We start from the raw sequence: 21,136 nt of genomic DNA, 5'->3' as shown, positions 1-21,136 counted from the left end.
TGAATCTCTGAGGGAGTGGCCGCCATCTCTCCCCAGGGCCCTGGGAAGGAGTAAAAAAACCACAGTCCTCCGTGGCTGCACTCAGTGAATGCTCTTAGCACCCTCCAAATCCGGAGTGTCCCCACACAGTTCTAGTCCAGTTTACCTTCCCTCTGCCGGAGCCCAAGGTGAGTGGCTACTGCCAATTTAGCCTCTGTCCGGACTCTGCGTCATGGAGCCGCCTGGGATTTTAACCCAAGGGCGCTGCTTCCATCCAAGGGCGTCCGCGGCTGTGGCACAAGCCAAGGGGGCTGCACTCAGCAGAAGCCCCAGGACTGAGCCGCAGTAGTGGGACACTGCAGAGGTGGCAGAAGCGTCCAGCACAGTACCCTGGTCCCCGCGAGTCCGTGCGTCACCAGCCGAGGGCTTAGCATGCAGAGTTCGTGGGACTCAGCCTTGCTAGCAGCGTCCCACTGAGTCCTCTGGTCCCCGCGAGTCTGTGCGGCACCAGCTGAGGGCTTAGCAGGCACCAGAGTTCCCAGGACCCATGCGGGGTCGCAAGGGAGGCGGTAGCAGTAACTTCCCGCCGAGTTCCCTGGTCCCTGCACAGGCTGCTGTGGACCGAGGGCTCCCGGCCCCCTCTCTCGTGTCCTTGCAAGCCTAGCAGGATTGAGTCGGTGTCCCTGGTTATGTGGTCCTCCAAGGTGTTTTTCGGTTGCCCCTTCCTGACGATTTGCCTTTATTTTCATTGTAAATCCAGTTTGGTCCTGGGAGATGGTCTGTGTCACTCCGTTCACTTCGCCGCCATTTTCAGGACCCCAAGTCATGCTTTCTTATCCAGTCAGCTTCTCTGTGTCTTTTTATTGAAGCATTGAAACCATTCACATTTAAAATAATAATTGATATGTACTTATTTATTGCCAGTTTTTGTTTAGTGTGGTTCTATCTTTGTTCCTATTTCTTCTACTAATTACAGCAGTCCTTATAGCATATCTTGCAGTGCTGGTTTTGTGTTAATATATACCCTTAGTCTCTTTTTGTCTGGAAAACATTTTATTTGACCTTTTATTTGAATAATAGCCTTGCTGGGTAGAGTAGTCTTGGATTCCGATCCTTGTTTGTTATGACCTTGATTCTTCATGCCACTTTCTTCTGTCCTGTAGTGTTTCTTTTGAGAAGTCACCTGAGAGCCTTGTGGCATTTTCTTTTTAGGTAACCTGTTGCTTATCTCTTGCTGCTTTTAGGATTCTCTTTGTCTTTAATTTTTGGCAGTTTTATTACTATGTGTCTTGGTGTGGGCCTGTTTGGGTTCTTACTTGGGGCTCTCTGTGCTTCTTGAACTTGCATGCCGCCTTCTTTCACCAAGTTAGGAAAGTTTTCTGTCACTATTTTTCAAATATATTTTCTAAATCTTGCCCACTTTCTTTCTTTTCGGGGACTCCTATGATGCAAATATTATTACATTTCCAGTTTTTCCAGTTTTCTTAAGCTGTCTTCCTGTTTTTTAATTTTTTTTTTTCTTTTTGGTTTTCTGATCGGTGATTTTTTTCTACCCTGTCTTCTAATTCACTGATCCAGTCCTTAGCTTCTTCTACTTTGCTAATTAGTCCTTCCAATGTGTTCTTAATTTCTGCTATTCCCTTCTTCATATACACTTGGTTGGTTTTCAATGTTTGTATATCTTTACTCATGGTGCTGATGTCTTTACTCATGCTGTTAATCTTCCTCAAGATCATGGCTCTGAACTCAACTTCTGATAATTTGCTTAGCTGCATTTCATTTATGTCATCTTTGATAGAGTTCTCTTGTTTTTTTTTTTTTTTTTTTTATTTGGGATTAGGTTTTTGTTTCACCATTTTGTGTATCTCAGTTGGTTTTTGAGTCTGCCAAATTTTTCCTGTGGTTGTTGGTGTTCTGCTATTTGTGGCTCCCTGTACTGTGTTTGGCTGAGCCAGGGTGGGCCCACATTAAACACCACTGTCAAGTCTTACTCTCCTGGGTTGATGTGCAAGCCCAGGAAAGGTTCTGTTATTTTCTTTTTTTTTCTGTGACTAGTAGTCTCAGTTACTCAGTACCTTGGGATGTAGCCCTGGTGTTCAGTGTCCCTGGTTATATGCTTCTGCCCTACTGCTTTTCTGGTGCTTTTTTCTGAGGATTTGTCTTTATTTTAGTTGTAATTTTTGTTTGGTCTTGGGAGATTGTCTGCCTAGCTTCTATTCACTTCCCCTCTATTTTCATATCCTCTTCATCTATCTTTTGCGCAGCTGAGTTGCACAGGCCTTTCTGGTGTCCCTGTACCCTTCAGGTCCCGCAGGTAACCAGATTGCACATTCCCTTTGGGGACCTGACTCTATGCCTATGTTATGGGCTGCTGGGTTGCAAAGGCCTCTCTGGTGTATCAGCACCCCGCAGATCTTGTGGGTAACTAGATTGCACAGTCTCTGCTGGGTTGCACAGGCCTCTTTGGTGTTTCAGTTCCCTGCACGTCCGGTGGGTAAGGAGATTGCACAGTCTCTGTCAGGTCGCACAGGCCTCTCTAATGTTTCAGTACCCTGATGGTCCCATGGGTAACAAGATCACACAGTCTCTGCTGGGTCGCACAGGCCTCTCTGGTGCCCCAGCACCCTGCAGTTCTGTGAGCTGGATCACAGAAGTCTCTCTCGGGCTTTGGATTCCCACTGCTCTTGTGGGCTATTGACCGCACAGGCTTATGTGGAGCCCCAGGTCCCACCACTGGTGGCTGGGGAGTGCTACTGCCCTGTGGGGCTCAACTCCTTCTCAGCTTTGCTGTAGTTTTTGGGGATGGATTTCAGCTGCTGATCTGTGCTTCTGTTGCCTGGGGATGAATGTCTACTCTCCAGCCTCTGTTGCTGGGGGTATATCTAGAACCTGATTTGGCTGCTAGTATGGGGGATGGTGCTGGGCTCTGAGCTATCTGAGGCTTTTGCGACTAGCACCTTGGGAGCTCCACTACTGTGCACTGGTCTGTGTTGACACAGAGAGTCTACTGGTCCAATGGTGCCAGGTTTGCTGTTGGGCTCAGTTTGCTGGGTCCTAGCCACTCCCACTGCTTCCTCCTAGGGAAGACCCATGATCTTCCAAAATTTTGGGACCTCCTCGTGGCGCAGGGAGAAACACCCTGGTGGGCCGTTGCTCCAGTTCACAGCACAGGATCATTTTGCTCCATGGCTCTGCACTGCTTGGGTTGGGTTGTCCACCTTCACATCCACTTACACTTGCTAACTCTCTCACACACTCACCCTCCCTCTGGTCCTGCTCACCGCCATCTTGGAAAATTTTTTTAAATATATTTTTTATTGATTTCAGAAAAAGGAAGGGAGAGGGTGAGAGAGATAGAAATATTGATGAGAGAGAATCATCAATGGGCTGCCTCCTGAACACTCTCTACTGAAGACTGAGCTGGCAACTTGGACATGTGCCCTGACTGGAAATTGAAACTAGTGACCTCCTGGTGCATGGGACAATGCTGAACCAACTGAGCCACAAATGCTAGGTAGGAAAATTCTTATTTCATTACTATTAGGATGGGAGATCGGGATTAACATTTAAGAGTATATCAGACCTGGTAAAGTGAACACTCTTACAAGCTCTCCTGCTACACCTGCCCCTTTTGGATAAAGGGATAAGAGGACACCCAGGTACTTGTTTTTTTTTTTTTTTTTTTGCGTTAACTGGAAAAACAACAAAAACCCCAAATTGAATCAGCTTGTTTTAACCTTTAGTGACCACATGGGGGTGCTTTAAGCCTTTTCTTCACAGTCTAATAGCCTAACATAAATGGATCCTGTTCCAGCACTAGGAGCACGTTTTGACCAAATGGACACAACTTCTTCATCCAAAACTACCAATTCTGCTCATCTAAGGTGGCCCTTGTCACTAAAAATTAGTGTCAGTTTAAAGTCATGAAGGAATTATGTGGACATTGCAAGATTCCTCTGTAGAAATGACTTGTCTGTAACAAGTTACCTTTGCAGCTTAAGAAAGAATTAAATTGGCAAATAGTACCCCTACTGCATATGTGCTATTTTACAAAATCATAAATGTAATTTGTCCACAAGTTTTGAAGGGAAAACCTATGCTATTTTATAGGAGTCTTCCAGCTCCCTTGAGCTTTAAAAATATATTATTTATATTTTAAAAATTTATTTATTTATTTCAGAAAGAGAGAGAGAGAAGGAGAGAGAGAGAGAGAGAATTAATGTGAAACACTGATTGGTTGCCTCCCATAACCTAGGTAAATGCCCTGGCTAGAAATTGAACCTGCCACCTTTTGGTACATGGGACCATGCTACAACCAAGTGAGCCACATTGGCTAGGGAAAAACATTTTCTTTTTGAAAATTTTAAGTATATATAGAGGCAATTGTACAGTGAACCTGATATATCATACGGTATTCATATATATCATACACAGCTGTAATTATCAATACCTGGGCAATCTTGTTTCAGTTATATACTCTTCAATGTTATTTTGAACCAAATCTCAGACCATATCTTCTCATTTTATCTGAATGCTTCTAAAAGATAAAATAATCACAATATTATTATCCTACTCAAGTAATTAACATTCATTTTAAAGTATTATAAAATATACGATGTTCACAGGTTTTAATCTTTTTAATTGTTTTGATCATAATAAAAATATATTCAGTGAAAATTTGATATTAATATCAAATTAATTTCTCTTACATCTCTTATGGTCTATATGTACTTTTTTTTTTTTTTTTATCCTCACCCGAGGACATTTTCCCATTTTTTTGTTCAAGTAGAGTGGGAGGGAGAGAGAGGAACAGAGAGAGAGAGAGAAACATCGATGTGAAAGGAACACATCGAGTGGCTGCCACCCGCACGACCGACCAGGGCTGGGGATAAACTGCAACCAAGGTACGCGCCCTTAGCGGGAACCAAACCCGGGTCTCTCAGGACCGCAGGTTGACGCTCTAACCGCTGAGCCAAACCGGTTAGGGCTATATGTACTTTTTATGTATTCCTATGTTGTAGATTAAACTGGATCCTTTGTCCAGGAGAATTTCCACAGTTTTGGAGTTTAGAGTTATATGATTGGTTAGATGTAGATTATCTATCTATATCTATCTATCATCCATTTATCTATCATCTATCTATCTATCTATCTATCTATCTATCTATCATCATCTATCTATCCTGTATCTATCTATCATCTATCTATCTATCATCTATCTATCTATCTATCTATCTATCTATCTATCTATCTATATCTATCTATCCTGTATCTATCTATCATCTATCTATCATCTATCTATCTATCTATCTATCTATCTATCTATCTATCTATCATCTATCTATCTATCATCTATCATCTATCATCTATATGTATCTAACCATTCATCCATGTATCTGGATTATCTATTATCTATTTATTTATTTATCTACTTATCTACCTACTCTACACTTATTTCTCCTTTCATCACGTTATTAGCCACTAGAATCAGTGACTAGATTAATACTGAGCAGTTGTGAATAGAAGTACCCTAATTTAACTCTAAATATTTTTCTATTTATTAACTGGAATACTTCTATAGAGCTAATTTACTCCTCATCAACTACATCGATAGCTTGGGTTTAGATCATATAGAAAAGATAAGAGAAATGGTTGCTAATTTCTTTATTTTCTGATTAAACGTAATGTCTTTTATTATTATTTTTTATGTCTCCACTTTTTACCCCATCAACCCCTTCCTTCCCACTCCCTCAATTTTCTGCCTTCCCACACTGTTGTCTGTGTCCATTGGTTATGCATATAAGTTCTTTGATTTATCTCTAGCCACCCTCCCCTTTTCCATTTGAAGTTTGTCAGTCTAACAACCAATTTGTACTTCTTAATTCCCTCACCTTTTTCACCCACTCCCCAAATGCCCCCCCATCTGGCAATCAACAAAATGTTCTCTGTATTTATGAGTCTGTTTCTATTCTGCTTGCTCATTTTGTTTGTAGATTCAATTGTTGATAAATATAATTTATTGCCATTCTATTGTTCATTTCTTTCTTCTTCTTCAAGAGGACCCTTTAACATTTCATATGATACTGGTTTGGTGGTGATAAACTCCTTTAGCTTTTTCTTGTCTGTGAAACTCTTTATATGTCCATTGATTCTAAATTATAGCTTTGCAGGATAGAGTAATCTTGGTTGTTGGTTGCTGCTTTTCACCACTTTGAATATCTCTTGCCACTCCCTTCTGGCCTGGAAAGTTTATTTTGAGAAATTAGCTGACAGACTTATGGGAACTACTTTGTAGATGTAACTGCTTTCTCTTGCTTCTTTTAAGATCCTCTCTTTGTCTTTAACTTTTTTTGCATTTTGATGATGTGTCTTGGTGTGGACCTCTTTGGGTTCATCTTGTTTGGGACTCTCTCTGCTTTCTGGACTTATATGTCTGTTTCCTTTACCAAGTTAGAACATTTTTCTGTCATTATCTTTTAAAATATGTTTTCAACTTCTTGTTTTCTCTCTTCTTTTTCTGGCACCCCCATGATGCAAATGTTGGTACACTTAAAGTTGTGCCAGAAGCTTCTTACATTTTTCTCATTTTGGGGAATTCTTTGTTCTGATTGAGTGTTTTTTGCTTCCTTATATTCCAAACCAATAGTTTGCTTCTTAGCGTCACCTACTCTACTATAGAGTCCCATTAAATTATTCTTTATTTTAGTCAGTGCTTCCTTCATTTCTGACTGGTTCTTTATTTATGCTCTTGAGGTTCTCACTAAGTTCCTTGACATTCTTTCTAAGTTTCTTGAAATTCTCACTAAGTTCATTGAGCATCCTTATAACCAGTGTTTTGAACTCTGCACCTGTTAGATTGCTTATCTTCATTTTGTTTAGTTCTTTTCCTGAAGCTTTGTTCTGTTCTTTGATTTTGGACATGTTTCGTTGTCTCCTCATTTTGGCTGCCTCCCTGTGTTTGTTTCTATGTATTAGGTAGAGTTTCTATATTTCCTAGGCTTCCTGGGGTGGCCTATTATAGTAGGTGTCCTGTAGGATCTAGTGGCACAGCCTGGTCACCCAGCTGGGCCCTTGAGTTGCACCCCTCATGTGGACTGTCCACCCTTCTATTGTAATTGAGTATTGATTGCTGTTGGCATGTCAATCAGAGGGATTTACTCAGGCTGGTCAGATGTAATGATTGGTTGTGCACACTGACCACTGAACTCTGACTACTTTGGAGGATCAGCTGTGCAGGGGCCCACCACACAGAGCAAGACTTACTTTAGTAGGGCTTTGATACCCACTGTGTCCACTCCTTGAGTACATTGCTTGTGGAGGTGGTTGGGTGGTGGTGCTTTGATGTGGTCTGTAGCTGTCTACTAGGTGTGCTAGCCCTAGGGCCAGGTCAACCTCTACCCATGTTCTACCTGGGACCACCAGGCATAAACTACAAAGTAATCTACAGATGGCTCCTTCTTGTGCTGATCTTGGAGGTGCCCATTCAAAGCCAAGCTGTTAACCAAGGCTGGCTTCTTCTAGTGCCAGGTTTGGGGCCAGTTAGAGAGAGGTATGGGGCTCCCTATAGCCAGGAACTATTTGTTTGAGAGAATTTAGGAAAAATCTGAAGCATAAGTCAAGATAGGCCATTCCTATGGTAAAGCCACTGGAAACAGCTTGGATGAGTCTGAAATTTGGGTTGGGCAGAAGCTCAGGGATTCACCAGGGTAAGGAAAACAATGTGAGCCAGGTTGCTGGAATCCCAGATATGGCACCCATCAGCAGACCTTGTGGGGGAAGGGCTTACCAAAGAAAAAACAGCCTCTGCCAGCACAACTATCTGGGAGAAAGTTGCCCTACAGCTCTCGTCCCAATGTCAAACAACTCAGTTTTCTTATGCCTTTCAAGCTGAGTTGGCTGAGCTGGAGCCTGGAGGAGCAGGTCCAGGTAAGGCCATGCATAGGCCCTTTAAGAAGAACTGCCTGGGACTTCAGAGGTCTCAGCCTCCCTCAGCCTCAATTCCTGCTGGTTTTTACAGCCAGAAGTCATGGGGACTGTAGATTTCTTTTTATTTACCAATTTTTTCAAGAATGTGTTGATTTGTTAGTATCTACCAAAGGTGAGCAATAAGGTTTTTGTTGTTATTGTTATATCATTATAAATTAATAGATTTAAATATATCTGATGTGATTCAACCCATTGTATTTATTGTGCTACCTTTGCTAAGTGGGACTTTATTCAGGTCGACTGTTGGGTCCTTTTGTCAAAATCCTAGTAGTCACGAAGAACTTTGTTGCTATTTGGAAAAGCAGAGTGTCCCAGGCTCACTGGGACTTCTGGTTTCTTTGAGAGAAATAATATTTAAAGACCACAGCTGGGTGTGCCATTTTATAAAGAGAAGCTGTTTTTCATATCCTGAGAATCATGAGGAAAGGGGACTGGGCACTGTCAATCCATTTGTAAATTTTCCCATAAGGCAAGTAACAATGTGCCTTGTGCTGTGCTTAGATTATTCTCTTTGTTCAGCCAGCCAATGTTGCTGTGATAGTGCAGTCAGCAAGGAGCTGGGGACTACTGATGGTCAGCTCTGCCTAAGACATTGGGTGTACTTGCTTCATCCTGGAATTTAAAGGAAGACCAATTAGATTACAAATGATAGCTTGCCATGGTGGAAATAATAGGGGCATCTGGCTCACCACACCTAAATTTAAGTTGTGGTCAGCCACTTACTAGTCCTGTGCCATGATCAAACTATTTAAGCTCTCTGAGCTTTCGTCTCTTAATCCATAAAATGGAATTAATAGAATCTACCTCATATATATATTTTTTGTGGTGATTAAAATAAGTGATCTTTTTCTAGCTTAATTAATTTAATGTCTAAAGAGCATAGCACAGTACCAGATGCACATTAAATAGCAGCATTAGCAGTTAATGTAGACTATTCTCTCATTCCCCAAACTATTAAATTGGGGATGTTTATTTTAGGCTTAGATAGAAATTATATACTTGTAATTAAATTACACATTATGTTGCAGTGAAAACACAAATGAACAAACACTGAAAAAAAAATTCATAAAAAAAGCACGTAAACTGTTCACTGATCTACTGCAATACATTAGAGTCTAAAACATTTTCTCTCTTTAGATAGATTTGTTAAGTAACTTCTCACTTCTCATCTCCCAACAAGTTAGTGACAAGCATACAATGAATCTTCAAATTATGAAATCACAAAAGTTTATTTTATAAACATTGAGCAAAAAATGTCATGTCCCGATAAAAGGGTACAAGAAACTATTAGGTCTCCTAGAGTCTCCATAGGGTGATTTACTTCTCTAGTATGACCCAGTGAAAGTTAATTTGTTCTTTCTAAAGTCCTGTTTTTGATTCTATTTTTCACACTCATAAGAATCACCAGAGGAGGTGTGTAAACATTTTCCATGTAAATATTTCTATGTGAAATTAAGCTTGTTACCTGTACTCATGGCTTTTAAGAAAAAAAAGAAAAAATAAAAGATTGCCCCATGTGTTCATTTTTTCTTTTCTTTCTGTTGCATTAAGTGATGCATCCGTGAAAATTGTGATGCATATGATGTCTGAGATTTTGTTGCCTACATTTTCTTCTAGAATTTTTATGGATTCACAAGTTACATTTAAGTCTTTTATCCATTTTGAGTTTATTCTTGTGTATGGTGTAAATTGGTGTTCTAGTTTCATTTTTTGCAAGTAACTGTCAAATTTTCTCAACACCATTTACTAAACAGACTGTCTTGACTCCACTGTATGCTCTTGCAACCTTTGTCAAATATTAATTGAGCATATTGTCTTGGGTCAATTTCTGGGTTCTCTATTCTGTTCCATTGATCTATCTGCCTGTTCTGCCCAGCAAAAGAAACAACCATCAAAACGGAAAGGAGCCCTGGCCAGTTTGGCTCAGCAGTTAGAGCGTCAACCTGCAGTCCCAAGAGGCCCGGGTTCGGTTCCCGCTGAGGGCGCGTACCTCAGTTGCAGTTTGTCCCCGGCCCTGGTTGGTCGTGCGGGTGGCAGCCACTCAATGTGTCCCTTTCGCATCGATGTTTCTCTCTCTCTCTCTGTTCCTGTCTCTCCCTCCCACTCTACCAGAACAAAAAAAGGAAAAATGTCCTCGGGTGAGGATAAAAAAAAAAAAAAATTAAAAAAAAAAATTAAAACAAACAAACAAACAAACAAACAAACAAAACGGAAAGGAATCCCACTATATGGGAGAACATAATTACCAATGATGCATAAGATAAGGGGTGAATTTCCAAAATATATAGAGTGCTCATACAACTCATCAAAAGGAAGACAAAAAACCCAATTAAAAAATGGACAGAGACCTAAATAGACACGTCTCCAAACAGGACATACAAATGGCCAAGAGACATATGAAGAAATGCTCAACATCACTAATCATCAGAGAGATGCAAATTAAAACAACTATGAGGTATCAACTCACACCTGTCAGAATGGCTGTCATCAATAAATCATCAAACAACCAGTGTTAAAGAGGTTGTGGAGAAAAGGGGACTCTAGTACACTGCTGGTGGGAATGCAGACTGGTGCAGCCACTATGGAGAACACTATGGTGCTACCTCAAAAAGTTAAAAATTAAACTTCCATTTGACTCAGTGATTCCACTTCTAAAAATATACCCTCAGAAACCTAAAACACCAATCAGAAAGAATATATGTACCCTTATGTTCATAGCAGCATATTTACAATAGCTAAGATCTGGAAACAACCCAAGTGTCCATCAGTAGATAAGTGGATAAAAAAGTTGTGGTATATGTACACAATGGAATGCTATGTAGCTGTAAGAAAGAAAGATCTCTTAACTTTTGAGATGGCATGGAAGGACCTGGAGAGTATTATGCTAAGCAAAAGAAGCCAAGCAGAGAAAGATAAATATCACATGATCTCACTTATTTGTGGAATATAATGAACTGAACAAACTACTGAACAAAATTAACCCAGAGACATAGAGATGGGGTACAGACTGACAAGCCTCAGAGGAGGGGGGTGTTTGTGGGGGAAGAGATAAACCACAGAACTTACATGCATGTATGCATGACCAATGAACATAGACAACAGAGCTGGGGATAGGGGAGAGGGGAAGGGGAGGAGGGTGTCAATGGGGGAAAAATGAGAAACATCTGTAACAAAAACAAATTAATAATAATAAAAATATTGCAAAGAAATAAATGCTGGTATAGTTTATTCTTATGTGTCATATAATCAACATGCACTTAATACCTTTGTAGGCTCACTATAATAGTCAGATAGGACCCCACAGTAGTATGTACACGTATCTATGCACACTTACCTCATCATACTGTAATTTTTTCTTAGCCAATGGAGGACAAGGACTACTTTTTTTTAAATTAAATTTCAAGTGCCTAGGGCAGTAACTGTTACATAAAAACATAAAAATAGTTATTTAATGATGGTCACTGAAGTCTGTTAAGATTCCTTCAAAAAGCTTTGGTTTATTTCAAAAGTAACATATTCAAATTGTACAAAACTTAGAAAATATTGATAAGGAGCTAGTTAGATGATAATTTAACCATCTATTTAACTACCATGAGCAATTTGCTTATTTATTTTATTTTATTTTACATAAAAAAGTTTAGAATGTAGCCCTGGCCGGTATGGCTCAGCGGTTGGAGCGTCGGCCTGTGGACCAGAGAGTTCTGAGTTTGGTTCCTGCTAGGGGCACATACCAAAAGAAAAAGAAAAAAAGAAAAAAAAAGTTTAGAATGTATATTTTACATATTTTTTATGTAGTTTTTTTCTTAACCTAACATGATTTTGATAGCATTATTATATTGTTACATAGTAATTACAATCTTCTAGAAACAATTGCACCATTTTGGGTATTTAGGTTGATTCCCATTTTTCTGATGTAGTATTATATCACTAAAACACTACAATTAATATGTTAGTTAATCAATTTTTAAGTGCATTTGAATTATTTATTTGTGAAAAGTTAAAGATATAGAATTTATGTATTAAAGAATATGAATATTTTTATGGGTTGTTTCAAATATAGTCCAATTATTTCTAAAAATTTAATATAATCTTATATATAAATATCTGTTTCATCACACACTAATTATATAGGTTTTTAAGATGATTTTTAAATAATAATAATAATTTAAAGGAAAAAAATTTTCTTTGATTATTGTTGAGATTAAGCATTGTTTTATGTTTTGTTATTTGTATTTCTTTGGGTTATAGAATGATGGACCTTGACTAAGTCTTATTTTTTTATTGCTGTCCCCCTTTTTTCCATTGACTCCCTCCTTTTTGCTCCCAGCCTCCTCCTGCCTTGCCCAGTGTAGTGTCCATGTCAACTGGTTGTGCCTATATGCATGTCAGTTCTTTGATTTATCTCTTTCCACCCCTCCCCCATCCCTCTGAGGTTGGTCAAATTGTTTCCTACTTCCATGATTCTGGATCTTTTTGTTGACAGCTTATTTTGTTCATTATATTCCACAAATAAGTGAGATCATATGGTACTTGTCTTTCTCTGATTGGCTTAATTTGCTTAGCATAATACTCTCTAGGTCTCTTTATGTCATCTCAAAAGGTAAAAGATCTTTCTTTCTTACAGCTGCAGAGTATTCCATTATGTAAATGTACTACAACTTATTTATCTACTCATCTACTGATGGGCACTTAGAAATCTTCCCCATTGTTCTTAAATTTTTCAAATAAACAGTAGTATGCATTTTTCAATGAAATTTTACATACTTCAATTTCTAATACATATACAAATGTAAGTGCTCCAGTTAGTGTTTGAGTGGAGGATCCCATAAGCCCTACTCCTACTCAACTTTCTCAATCTGTGAGACTGCTCTGTGAAACTCTAGAGCTCTGTGAAGCATAGTTTGTAATCCACCCTCATGCCTCTGACATGGTATTTTACCCTTGGCAGATATCCCTGGTGAATCCTTATAAAGGAATTTAGTGATGTGAAGAGCCACATGTGTTGTGACCCGGGAAAGAGAAAAGTGTGATGAGGTCTGCCAAGGATTATCCGCAAAGTCCTTTTTGGGAGGCAGGCAAGGAGTAGTGGTATGCATATGTATATGGGAGAGGTACTGGGAATACTTCTGCTGAGGAGACATAACCTTTCTCTAAAAGAACAACCTGTTATATTACTAAACAGCATGCCTAGTGTTGGTACCTAAATATCTATTTTACAAAGTGAAACAATAAAGTGTGTAATACCTCATACTACGCATCAAAGGACCACAGAGTCTTTTTAAGTGGCATCTTTTCAGGAGCTTATTTGCCAGTCATTAAATACTGAATAGCGAGATAAAAAAATAATTGATGCATTTGGGCCCCTAATCAGTAACAATTAGATAGAAAAACAAACTGCATCTGAAGTTACAATAATTTATGTGTCTGATTTTGAGAATTTTATTTTCATTGTCCAGAGAGCTAAAGACTGAAACCATGCAATTCAATATCAAGATACTTGTCAATTAAAAGTTGTCCTTCCAATCACTATACTGCTGGTGTTGCCTATGCACTGCATCTATAATGTGCATACCAGTGAGGATCATGGTAAAAAGCACATTCTGATTCAAAAGCTTTGAGGTGTGGGACTAAGACATTTGCACTTCTAACAAGCTCCCAGATGGTTCTGATGGTTTTGAATTTTGGACCATATTTTGAGTACTGAGGGTCTAGGGAAACGTTCAGCAGATCAGTAAGAGAGTCAAAATTTCTACATTTTTTCTTTCTTAGAACGAATTAGGACCACTTTTTTCCCCCTATTCAGAGGATAGCATTAAAAAATTAGAAAAACTCAAATTAAACAGATACCACTGACCAGCCCTGGAGAGATATTTCTGCTCCTTATAATGCTCTCATGCTTTTCCCCAAGTCCCACTTTTATACTTGTGATCTCTTTACCATGTGGGATAAATACAAGCAACTCACAGAGCTAAAGATCCACTTAATGTGCAGGTACTAAGAATATTGCATGGTACTGTGGTTTCTCAACTTTGACACTATTGACATTTTGGACTGGATACTTTTTTGTTGTGAAAAGTGTATTGTAGGTTATTAAAATGCACCCTGGCCTCTACTCATTAGATGGCAGTAACATTCCAGTTGTCTGCTACCCCCTTGCCCAGCCAGACACTGGTTCCTGACAATCAAAAATGTCTCCACATATTGACAACCATCCCCTGGGGGATGAAGAATTGCCCCTGATGGGAATCATTGCTCAGACTGTGAATGGCTTATGGAACAAACAGAAGAAACGTTTGAGTGGAACAACAAAGAAAGCAACATTTGTTTTTAACTCTTATATTGCTGATTCTCAATACTGATAAAGTAAGAAACTAGGCATTGGGATATCTGCTTCAGTGACTGCAGAATAAAAGTGACTGCACTTGAGACTATTTGCTGCCACCTTGCAAACTTTGTATGAGTGCATTTCATTGGTGGAACTCGAATCACTTGCCAAACCCTAGCTGCAAAGGTGGTAAAAAAATGTAGTGGTTAGTTTTATACCTTTGCAGTGAAGGAAAGCTTGCTAGAAGAGTCTGAAATGAATATAGAGTGTGTCAGTCCTCAGGTCCATACCACTCCCAAGCCTCAGAATTCTTAGTAGTGACTAAGCCTGGAGAAATTCAAATTTGGCTAAACAAAAACGAAAACTTTTTATAAACAGTGGAACAATTCTCCTGAAAAGCTTTAACAGAATTATTTTCTTCTTCAATATAAACGTAATTATAGTTCAGTGAGATTAGAATCAGTAAAAAATATACAAGGGCTAAATTAAACATCTTTCACTAGTCCCATCTTATGGCTGATTATAAATGGGCAGATATTTTATCAATAGAAGGACCATCCAACTTGTGATCTCATGAAAAATGAACAGTTGTTGTAATGCTTATAGAATGCTTCCTATGTGCAGGGACATTTCAAGGGATTTTTCTATATTAACTTACATAGAACTTACAACATTTCTTTTTCTTTTTTTTTTTTTATCCTCACCCGAGGACATTTTTCCATTTTTTGTTCAGGTAGAGTGGGAAGGAGAGAGAGGAACAGAGAGAGAGAGAAACATTGATGTGAAAGGTCGCACAACCGACCAGGGCCGGGGACAAGCTGCAACCGAGGTACGCGCCCTTAGCAGGAACCGAACCTGGGTCTCTCAGGACCGCAGGCCAACGCTCTAACCGCTGAGACAAACTGGCCAGGGCAACAATTCTTAATAATAGCTTTTACAAATGAGAAAACTGTGGCCCTGAAATCATAAGTGTCTTGCTCAAGGTCACCCAACTAGAAAATGGCAAATCTGGAATTCCAACTCACAGAAATCTGTTTGCCAGGTCTGTTTATAAAAACTATGCTATAACTAGGATTTAATTTGATACCATCTTATTATTTATAAAAGTTATGTGATTCTAACAAAAAAAGATATAAAAACATGCAAGGGTCTGTCAAGTTCAAGGGCTTTAGAACTTGTGAAAAGCCTCTTAAATATTGTATGAAGAAAAGACATGGATATCCAGATAAGTGATATAGCAATATGAATGAGCCCAGTTAGTCACCAGAAGCCTTTATTAACAGGTATCTTCTTTCTCAGCATCCACAGATATAACTTGAACCTAAGAGATACAGGCTCTCTGTGATGCCAACCCCTTCATTATACTATTAAGTCTCTGTTAGAATCTGTATATATGGTTGAAGGTGGCCCTTGGTGTCATTGACTATAATTTAGTCAGCATTTTGCCTGATAATTCTAGATGTTAAAAACTTCTAACTGTTAAGAAAATAGTCCCTAAATTTTGGAGAGTAATGCAAGTAAATTTTAGTTAATTAGTACATCTTAACCTCAAAAATATTTTATTTATTTAAATTAAATGTATTGGGGTGTCATTGTTTAATAAAAAAAATTAGAATAAGCTTAAAATATTAAGAGAATAAAAACAACCATGTTAATTTTTTTGTAATGAGGAATATGTTTATAAGATTTGGTCTGTTAAGCAGCCAGGCATGTCAACAAGTTATAAATGTGTAATTGAGTAATTGATTGAGATTTATAATTTCTAAGTAAAAATTTTTCTAAGGTTATATATAATATAAAATCATTGAAGAAAACCTAAAGTTCTTATTTATAAATTTAATCTGTTAAATACATATTACCAGAAGATGGTAAAATGGCGGCGAAGTGAATGCAAGTTACACAATCTCCCAGGACCAAATGAGAATTACAACTAAAATAAAGACAAATCTTTGAAAAAAAGCAACAGAACAGGACCATATAACCAGGGACACTGATAGGATCTGCAGAGGTGAGAGAGTGTGGTGGGCTGGGAGCCCATGGACAGCAGTGGTCTGAGCTGTGAGCAGCGCCCTCAGGGTTGAACTCCCAAGACTACTCAAGAGCACAGGGAGCCAGGACAGAGTGCTAAAATAGCCACAGCCACTCACCTGTGGCTCCGGCAAAGGGAAGGCAGACAGGTCTGAAACTCTGTGGGAACACATGAGATTTAAAGGGTACTCAGAGTTTTGGCTGAGTTGTGGCCACAAATGACTATGGCCAGGTTGCTCCTACCCAGAGCTGTGGGGAAAAGCATCAGCCACTCCCTTGGAGATTCAGCATTTTCCAGGTGAGGCAAAGAAATGAAAATTGAGGCTCATTAACAACCAGCATCTGTCCCACCATCTAGAAATCCTCTTATGCAGAATACCAGGGCTACATTCCAAGGCCATGAATAACAGAGTACTAGCCTCAAGGCAAAAAGCGAGAGAATAATTGAACCTTTCCCGGGCTTGTAAATCTACCCAGGAAAGAAAGACTTGACAGTGGTGTTTAATGTTGGGCCACCCAGGCTCATCCAAACACAGTACAGGGAGCCACAAACAGCAAAACACCAACAGCCACAGGGAAAATTTTGCAGGCTGCAAAACCCATTGAGATAGCCAAAATGGTGAAACAAAGAAACAAATCCCAAATGAAAGAACAAGAGAACTCTATCAAAGATGAGATAAATGAAATGCAGTTAAGCAAATTATCAGAGGTAGAGTTCAGAGCCATGATCTTCAGGAGCTCAACAGCATGAGTAAGGACATCAGCACCATGAGTAAAGATAAAGAAACATTGAAAACCAACCAAGTGGAAATGAAGAATGACATAGCAGAAAAAAAGAACACATTGGAAGCACTAACAAGCAGAGTAGAAAAAGCTGAGGACAGGATCAGTGTATTAGAAGACAGGGTACAAAAAAATCAACCAATCAGAAAACAGAAAAAAAAATTAAAAAACAGGAAGATAGCATAAGAGAACTGTGGGACAACTGGAAACGTAATAACATTTGCATCATAGGAGTCCCCAAAGAGGAAGAAAATGGGCAAAGGTTAGAGAATATATTTGAAGAAATAGTGACAGAAAACTTATCTAACTTGGTGATGGAGGAAGGCATTGAAGTTCCAAAAGCACGAAGAGCCCCAAGTAAGAAGAACCAAAATAGGCCCAAACCAATACACATAGTAATTAAAATGCCAAAAAATTAAAGACAAAGACAGAATCCTAAAGGCAGCCAGAGATAAGCAACAGGTTACCTACAAAGAAACGCCCCCCCCCCCCATAAGGCTGTCAGCTGATTTCTCAACAGAAACACTACAAGCCAGAAGGGAATGGCAAGAAGTAATTGACTACATGAAAAACAAGGATCTGAATCCAAGACTATTCTATCCAGCAAGGCTATCATTCAAAATAGAAGGTCAAATAAAGAGCTTCCCAGACAAAAAAAGCCTAAGGGAATATATTAGCACCAAACCAGCACTGCAAGATATGCTATAAAGACTGCTGTAATTAGTAGAAGAAATGAGAAGAAAAATAGAATCACACTAAACAAAAATGGCAATAAATAAGTACATATCAATGATCACCTTAAATGTGAATGGTTTGAATGCTCTGATAAAAAGACACAGAATACCTGACTGGATAAGAAAGCACAGGAGACCCACCTCACAACAAAAGACTCACGTAGGTTGAAAGTGAAGGGATGGAAAGAAAAATCTTCCAAGCAAACGAAAAGGAAAAAAAAAGCTGGGATAGCAATACTCATATCTGATAAATTAGATTTCAAAATAAGGGCCATAACTAGAGACTGAGAAGGCCACTACATCATATTGAAAGGATCTATCCAACATATGGATATAACCGCGATAAACATATACGCACCCAATATAAGAGCATCAACATGTACTAAAAATTTTCTGGAGGACTTCAAAGGAGAAATTAACAACAATACAATCATAGCAGGGAACATCAACACCCTGCTGACATCACTGGATTGAACTTCTAGACAAAAAATTAACAAGGAAACACAGACTCTAAATGAAGCGTTAGAGCAAATGAATTTAATAAATATCTACTGAGAATTAACTTCAAAAATGCAGAATTCACATTCTTTTAAAGTGCACATGAGACATTCTCAACAATAGACCACATGTTATAGCACAAACTGAGTCTCTACAAGTTCAAGAAGATTGAAATCATGTCAAGCATCTTATCAGATCACAATTGCATGCAACTAGAAATCAATTGCAACAAAAACATGCAAAGACATTTGGAAACATAGAAGCTAAATAGCATGTTATTAAACAATGAATGCGTTCCCATGGAGATCAAGGAAGAAATTAAAAACTTCCTGGAAACCAATGAAAATGAAGACACAAAAACACAAAATCTATGGAATGCAGCGAAAACAGTTCTGAGAGGGAAGTTCATAGTACTAAAGACCTACCTCAAGAAGCAAGAAAAATTTCTAATAGAAATTGTATCTAACATCACAACTTAAAGAACTAGAAAGAAAACAAAAAGGAAACCCCAGAATAATGAGAAGGAAGAAAAAAGTAAAGATCAGAGAAAAAATAAATGACATGGAGACCAAAAAAACAATTCAAAGAATCAATGAAGCAAAAAGTCGCTTCTTTGAAAGGATAGATTAAATTGATGGATCCTTAGCTAGACTCACCAAGAAAGAAAGAGAGAATGCAAATACACAAAATCAGAAATAAAAGAAGAGAAATAATAACTGACACCACAGAAATACAAAAAATTATCAACAAATATTATGAACAATTATATGGCAACAAATTCGACAATCTAAGCAAAATGGACAAATTTCTAGAAAAACACAGTCTCCCAAAAGTGAACCAGGAGAAGATAGAAAACTTGAACAGACCAATAACAACAAAGGAAATTGAAGATGTAATCAAGATTCTTCCTGCAAACAAAAACACAGGCCCGGAGGACTTCATGGGGGAGTTTTACTGAACATTCAAAGCAGAACTAATACTCATGTTCCTTAAAACATTTCAAATAACTAAACTCATTTTTTTGAGGACAGCATAATTCTAATTCCAAAACCAGAAAAAGGCATTACAAAGAAAGAAAACTACAGGCCAATATTTCTGATGAACATAGATGCCAAAATCCTGAACAAAATACTAGCAAATTGAATCCAGCAAAACATCAAAAAAATTATTCACCATGACCAAGTGGGATTTATTCCAGGAATGCACGGCTGGTACAATATTCACAAATCAATAAATGTGATATGTCATATAAAAAATGAAAGATGAAAATCATATAATTATATCAATAAATGCTGAAAAAACATTCAACAAAATGAAGCACCCATTTATGATAAAAACATCAGCAATTTAGGAATAGAGGGATCACATCTCGACATAATAAAGGCCATATATGAAAGACAGACAGCCAATATCATACTCAATGGGCAGAAACTAAAAGCATTTCCCTTAAGAACAGGAACAAGACAAGAATGCCCACTTTCTCCAGTCTTATTTCACATGGTACTGGAAGTCTTAGCACAGCAATAAAACATGAAAAAAACATAAAAAGGATTTAAATTGGAAAGGAGGAAGTGAAACTGTCATTATTTATATTTGACATGATATTATACATAGAAAATCCCAAAGACTCCATCAAAAATCAACTAGACTTAATAAATGTATTTGGCAGTGAAGCAGGATACACAATTAACAAAAAAAATCAATGAAATTTTATACACCAATGTTAAACTCATAGAAGGAGTAACCAAAAACAATCCCATTAACCATTGCAGCAGAAACATTTAAGATACATAGGAATAAACTTAACAAAAGAAGTAAAGGACCTATTATTCACAGAAAACTACAGGTAATTGAAAAAAGAAATAGTGGGAGATATATAAAAGTGGAAGCACATACCTTGTTCATGGATTGGAAGAATTAACATCGTTAAAATGTCCATACTTCCAAAAGCAATCTATGCATTCAATACAATTCCCATCATAATTACAATGGCATACTTCACAGAACTAGAACAAATAGTTTAAAAGTTCATATAGAACCAAAAAAGACCCCAAATAGCCACAGCAATCTTGAAAAAGAAGAACAAAGTAGGAAGGGATCACATTACCAGATTTCAGGTTCTACTACAAAGCCACTGTAATCAAAACAGCCTGGTACTGGCACAAGAACAGGCATATAGACCAGTGGAAGAGAACAGAGAACCCAGAAAAGGACCCAAGGGAGTATGCTCAATTAATATTTTACAAAGAAGGCAAGAGCATATAGTGGAGTCAAGATAGCCTCTTTAATAAATGGTGTTGGGAAAATTAGACAGCTACATGCAGAAAAAATGAAAAAATAAAAAAAAAATAAAACTAGACCATCAACTTACACTATACACAAGAATAAACTCAAACTGGATAAAAGACTTAAATGTGACTCATGAATCCATAAAAATCCTAGAAGAAAATGGAGGCAACAAAATTTCAGACATTATACCTAGCAGAAGTTTTACTGATACATCACCTAAGGCAACAGAAACAAAGGAGAAAATGAACACATGAAACTACATCAAGCTCAAAAGCTTCTGCACAGCAATAGCACCAACCACCAAAATGGAAAGGCAACCCACTCTATGAGAGAGCATAATTGCCAATGATATATCAGATAAGGGGTTAATTTTTAAAATATATAGAGTGCCCATACTCCTCAACAAAAGAAAGACATAGAACCCAATTAAAAAATGGACAGTGGACCTAAATAGACACCTCTCTAAACAGGACATACAAATGGCTAAGAGACATATGAAGAAATGCTCAACATA

This window comes from Molossus molossus, unplaced genomic scaffold (genome assembly GCF_014108415.1).
Source record: "Molossus molossus isolate mMolMol1 unplaced genomic scaffold, mMolMol1.p scaffold_m16_p_7, whole genome shotgun sequence".
Lineage (NCBI taxonomy): Eukaryota > Metazoa > Chordata > Mammalia > Chiroptera > Molossidae > Molossus > Molossus molossus.
This window is presented reverse-complemented; position numbering follows the sequence as displayed.